We start from the raw sequence: 6,956 nt of genomic DNA, 5'->3' as shown, positions 1-6,956 counted from the left end.
ATCAATAACTACTCATGAGTTATTTATGGTTAGTCTTTTCAAAATTGGACTTTAGTATTCTCCGCATCAATATGTATCAATCAGAAAATACTTTGAGACTATAACTGAAGCTTCTCATTACTGTTCAGTTCCGACAAATTCTACATCATATTTATGTTATTCTTCATGTCAGTGTCACAAACTAACAAATAATGTTTTGGGGAGGGAGGATTATTGCATTGACCTTGTCAGGAACTTTGACAGGAATCTATCAGTCTTTGAGTTTCAGTCAAACATAAGAAACAGACTTTTTCAGCTACTCAACATCTATGCAACTGAGATATTCATGGAAGTCTATGTGTACGATTTTTTTTTGCCCAGGTGCTGTCTATGGAAGTTATTCTGCTTGATTTGTTACTTAGAAACAAGGGAGAATTGGTTGGGTACATAACAGCCAATGGCAACCTTGGCAGTAGTGATCATGATATAGATTCTGAGTGAAATAAAGAAGGTAAGTAGCAGAGTCCTTGGAGAATATAGGGCAGATCAAGCCAGACCCTTCCTGAAAGTGCCTAGAAATAATAGGGTGAGCAATGAGGGTCACAAGCTGAAACACAGGAAATTCTGAGTAGATAGAAGGATAGAAGGATAGAAGGATAGAAGGATTTTTTTTTCACCTTGAAGATGGTCCGACACCTGAAGGGACTGCCCAGAAAACTATCCTGGGGGCAAAAACTATGTCCTCAGGCCTAAAGCAACCTTCATCATGTTGGCCCTACTTTGAGCATAGGATTGGACACAATTACCTTTAGAGGTCCCTTCCACCCTAAATGGTTCTAGGGTCGGTGACTAAAGATCCTGAACTTGAGGAGACTGATGTCAGGCTTGTTCAGGGCCTATTCCACCAATCATTTGGGAGGCTCTCCTGATAGGAAGAGAGGTCCAGGAGGGTTCCCTGATCTTCAAGAGCAACCTCGCTAAAATATAAGAAACGAAATTCATTCTGATTTTCAGGAAAATAGGCAAATCAAGAGGTCCGCTTAGCTGAATAGGAAACTCCTCAGCTGGATAATGACTGGACTGGTAACCAGAAAAAGATGAATGCTACATCCATGCTCAAAAAGGGCAAGAAAGAGGAACTACTCCTGTGAACTATATGTCTGTCAGACTGGCCTTGTTCCCAGGAGGGGAACAAATTAGAGCAAACATGCATGAAAGTCATTCTACATGGAACTGAAGTGCTTTACTCAGAAATGCACAGACCACACTTGAAAAGGGACCAGATTTAGTATAGATTTCTTAATGAACAACTCTAGACAATCATTAGATACAAGCACTGAACAGGTAATGTAGCAGCTTGGCTGCATTATTGAATAGAGATGTTTCAGTTTCTAGTTGTTAGCCTGAATGTTATGCTGAATGATCAGTAGCCTGCTCACAGGTTTTCCTGAGAGATTTGAGTACTACAGAGTTGCCAAGACCACCTGGGAATTCACAAGCCTGGGAATTCACAAGGCTGCAAGTGATAACGGGGACAAAATTTCCAAGTCTGCTGAGGGACGTAGATGCTCAGTGTTCAACCATTCTCTTCCATTCAAAGCCATTAAAAAGATCTGAAAATCCTAATTGAAAAGAATTGACAAAAGCCTCCCTGGAAATTAATGTGTTTTCTTCTTTATGTGCATTTGAAGTAGTGCTTGTATATACGCCTATTTCTGATTATGTTTGTGCACTGTCTGGCTTTTAAAGAGCAGTCAGTTCAGCATACCTTTGCCAGAGCTGGATTTATTTATATTACTTCTTAGAATATCACATAATCCAATGTACAGAATGGTATGCAAGTACTTTGAGTATAGTACATAGTGAACAGTTTTTCCTTTTATGCTTATCCAGGCTTGAACCCTCTGTTTGTTTCACGGAACAAGTTTTCTGCATTTTACGGTCAGTTGTTTCAGCCTTGCAGGACATCTCAAGCAAATTTTCCACATCGATTTCAGTGACAGTGGTCTCTGAGGTAGTGACTAAGAGTCACAAGAGAGCTTGCGATATGGTTTGGCAGCTCAATATCCTTTGTTCGTTCATCCTTCCCAGTCATGCTTACAAACCATAAAAGATAGTTATGGGTGGAATATGACTCACATAGTCGCACAAATCCCAGTGAAGATTTTGCTTAACATTGGCAGTGAAATGAAGAATGTATCTTCCTGACATGTGCTGGAGATTAATTAGAGAGGGAGGAGAAAGTGAGAAAAGAGATCCTAAAGATGGAAGAGCTTTCTGGGGAGATTTTCAAGTATCAGTAAGAATTTAGAGTGGGAATTAGAAGGGAGAGAAGCAGATGGGCAAAGACCGATAGATATAGAAGGAATTTATTGTAATTGAGTTAACTGTGAGCTAATAAATTGAAGGAACTCTGAGTGGAGGAGCAAGAGAGAACAAGAAGCTTAGCAGCCTTGTTCTCTTAACAAGCAGGTGACTGAGGAGAAGGCTCAAGAACTGGTTATCATGGTCCTGTAGGTATCCATCACACATTCTTCCCTTCTCATACTCACCAAGGAGTCAAGTTTAAGACTGTATTAACTGAAAGCAGACACCCTCAAATTTCTAGATGATCTGACATGACTTCACTTGAACGATTTTGCTGACTGCTTGGACTGAGTAGGCACCTCATGATTAAAGCAGTTTATCAATGACACATAATTGACTGGCAACCAATGAACTGTACATTCAAGACCAATACCAGCAGTACAACATAGCAGCAATACTAGGCACTTACTAAACATTAATATATACCTACAAAATCTTAATCCCTGGGTTACCTGACTGAATCCTTCCATACATGGATCCTCCAAGATAGCTGTGTCTTCTCTGCACAGTCCTATCAGCTACAACTGCAGAACTACTCCTAGAAAGTTCCCCAAGCAATAAACTCAAAAAGAAACCCACTGGCTCCCATTTTTCCATTATGAAGATATGCAGAAAGGTCAGGCATCAAGTTCACTTAGGTGTTTATTTCAAATAAAACAGAAAAATATTTTATAACCATGCTTGGTTGTAATCAGCCTTTGTGCTCTGTGATGACAGCTACAGCATAAACATGATAAATAAATAGAGAAGTCAAAATGACTGCTGTAACATTACTGTGAAACAAGTTCTAAAAGATCCCAGTAATTTTTATTTAAGGAGACCACGACTTTATATTCTTTATTCCATTTCCTCAAAGTACTAGAAGATGGAATAGTTTAAAATGACAAAGTCTTAACATATAAATCACCAACCCTGTTAATATTTTACATTTAAATCAAATAAAAGTTTAAAATATTCATCAAACTTCCTTTTTTCACAGATCCATCTCAAAGAAACAAGGACAAGAAATAATCTGCCAATTCATTGTCAAAAAGATTTTATCCATTTATGACTCCTCCATGCATAAAAATCTCACTTTCTTGACAGTTACTGATAAATGAATCAGTATTTAATGTTGTCTTCCCCTCTACTGCTGAAAAGAATGTTTTATCTAATCTGTCAGGAACTCTTTTATTCACTGAACATTTAGTGCAACAAGAGTCTCCCTACCCAAATCCCATATTTTTATCAGCTGCAGCATTAACTTTTCCCCTTTCCTCTACTCCCTGGCTATTATTCTGTATATTTCTGAAATAACTTTTCAAAGAATTATATCCCTCTGAACATGGGTCAGAGACACAATGAGGTAACATTGCGTAGTGCCCAATGATTCCTCTGAAGATGAGCTCTAAACCTCTAAGAGAGGTTCTTGCTGTGAACTACCCTCTGTAGGAAGACTTCACCCTCCCCAGACTATTAGAGGAAACCTCCTGGCTAGGTGTCCTATGCCATTCCTGCTGTAGTGATGGCTAGGAAACCCTCCCCATGCTGGCTGTCCAGCCATCCAGGCTGGGAAAGTGTTGGAGTATAGCATGATCTCTCTTCTTATTTATGGAAACCAGATCAGCATGGGGGCCAGGAAGGACCCCTCCAGGTCCTTCCACCACCATGTTGAGATGTGGCTGAGCTCGTATCTGAGCCCAAGAGTGAAACCAAATCTAGCACCCAAACCTAGTCCAAGAGTAGAATATTTGCTGAAATTAGATGGAGGCTTCTAAAGTATGTACCAAAGACAAGATAGGATAAACTTATTTGCAGGTTAAGCTCAGACCATCAGACACAAATGTTGACTCCAGAGACAAGAAAGATCATTTCCTCTTTAATCACATAAACCTCTGTTCTAGCAGTGTGCTAGGGGTAGTTTAGCACTGATGAACCAGCTCTGAAAATACATGTAGACCAGTCCTCTCATCCTATTTAAATCTATACTGCTACTAAAAAATAGAAATAGCATCTGTTGTGATCTCAGAGAGAGAGAGGGAAAAAAAAAAAAAGAAAGAAAAAAGAAAACCACCTCCCCCAAGAAAAAAATAGATTAGTGTCTGAAGAACCCATAAAAGGTTTTTCAGTACATTGTCAAAACTCTTCAGTCTTCCAAAAACATGTTGTGTAAATCAAGTTCTGATGCAGAAGTAAAGATTAAGCTGTGATGAAATCCAATATAGAAGTCAATTTCCCAACTGTTTCCATAATTGTATAACTCAGCTTGCCCATTTTCCTTCACATAAGCACATACTTGAGCACAGATCTACAATTAGCTTTCAGTTCAACGTGCTTCTTGCTTGGATTAGTCATCCTGACCACCTTTTGCAAATAAGTCTCAAAGACACACTCAGGTATCATTGCTTCTTTGCAAATGTGAAGCTGCTTCCCAGCTCACATTTTTCCCCATCTGACAGCTCCAAGATCCCCAGCAGCCATCTGCCTGACTTCTGTGCCTTCCCCACCCTTCTTTCCTGAGCAGACTTACAATTTCTAGCATTATTTCTTGCTGTGTGGAAGTACCCTTGGTGGTTGAACTGCTGTTAATACAGCGTTCAATAATAATCACTCAATTATTCACATTCACAGCAAAATTCAGAGATAAAGCTCTTTGTCACAATTCACTTTCTTCAAAGATCAAAGTCGAGTCCTCAACATGTAATAGGATTCTTATTAGTTTGGGGAACTTCACCTGACATTGAATAAGACAAGTGTGGCATGCTTAATGAAAACAGAGATGATACATCAGCACTGCTATTACTTAATACCTAGCTACTTTGATGTAGGTTGGTTTATTTGAATACTGAAATTAGAAATGAGACAACCTTAAAAGCTTCAAATCTTTAAAACTTGCTGCAGTTTCTATTTGAGAACACTTTGTAAGAGAAGCAATATTGTTGCCCTATGACAAAATTTCTCAGTAAGATCTACCATATATATATATTTTTTTTAATTGGCTATGTTACACACATACTAAAAATAATGAGATACAGAAAAATGTTTATATCTAAATCTGATACACTGAGATGAACTTCTGGGGAAGTGCATTTGCTAGTATCTTTGACAGAGTTTCTCTTTATTCTCAATGGTCATTTGTCACAGAATGAGTGGGGAGGGATGAGTGACACAATACACTTCACTTATATGAAAGAAACAATAGATTTTATTGATATGGACAACATATTCGCAAGATTCTATGGCAAGATCACTTATTATTTACTGCATTGAGGTTCAAGATTAGCACAGAATCATCAAGGAGACCCTCCCCTTGAGTCACAGAGTTCAGATTGGACCCCCTTGCTTTCCAAACTCTTTCTGAGAAGACTCTGGGTACAACTGGCTCCAATTCTAGTCCCAAACCTGGTCAACAGTTTATGACCGAGGAAATATGTGTACAGTTATGTCAGTAAAGCTTACAAGATCAGAAAGCATACTATAGCCCCTTACCACAGATATGTTGCAGCAAGGATCTCCTAACCCCAAGAAGTATGCTTGAGAGGCATCCCTGCTCAAGGGGAGATCCTAGCATGCAACCCACTGCTATGCAGGCATTGCTCAATGGGCTCTCAGGCTTTCCTCATATTTATGGGATGATTGACTTTTAGTCATTATTTCATTTCACGGGACTTTTGGATGGTGTATGCAAAATTAAATTTATCTTGCTAGTCAGGACTGTTATTGCTGGGTAATGTCTGAGTGGGGCAAGAAATCAGGGAGGCAGCCTGGTTGACACCTGAATGATGGTTGACACCTGAATGATGGTTGACACCTGAATAGGGCCATATGTGAAAAGTCAGGTGGAGCTGGGGTGGGAGCACACCTGTCACCTTGTTACATTCTCTTCTTCATTTAAAGCAAACTGTAAGGCTGATACTTCATTCCTATCTCATTTCTTCCCTTTCTTGACCATTTCAGCCCTACTATTTTCAAAGGCAGCAAGACTAACACAAATAGCTAAGAATACATATAGTATCACTGACTTGTGCTTGAACTTACACCTCCAATTAATCTGTGTTCTTTAAAAAAAAAGCCTTTCTTTCAGAAACTAAAATTTAAAGGTATGTTTTTAATACAATTGCTCATATATTCCTTTAAACACATAACTACAAGTACCTAAAATACACTATGTACTATCTGAACCTTGCACGCTGTTATTTCTTCTATGGGAAACAAGTGATGATGTGAAAAGATGCTCTCCTCTCTACTTTCTAAAGTTAATTCCCAGTGCAGTGTGGTCTCTTTGTGGTCAGGTTTTAGGAGCTGGGATGGGTGTCCTGAAAGAGGCTTGCTGGAGACGACAGCCTGTAAGCCTCTGTGTTCAACAGCTGCTAGTGCAAATAAAACAATTTGCGTTAGGAAAATATCTGTTTTCAGTTTGCTGCACAACTGAGCAACCCTGACAATTTACACCCTTAGTCAACTGCTAATGTGTTTTTTCTTATGTTCTAGGGAAGTAATAGTGTTTTAAGGAAGGAATAGAGCTTTATCTGCTTATACAGCACTCCATATAATCATCTTCAGAGCTGATTTTAAAAGTCCTTTTCACAACATAATGGAATATATCTAAGGGGATAATAAAGACAACAGGT

The sequence above is a fragment of the Nothoprocta perdicaria genome, unplaced genomic scaffold (genome assembly GCF_003342845.1).
Source record: "Nothoprocta perdicaria isolate Ctin4 unplaced genomic scaffold, notPer1 scaffold_22, whole genome shotgun sequence".
In the NCBI taxonomy this organism is placed as follows: domain Eukaryota; kingdom Metazoa; phylum Chordata; class Aves; order Tinamiformes; family Tinamidae; genus Nothoprocta; species Nothoprocta perdicaria.
This window is presented reverse-complemented; position numbering follows the sequence as displayed.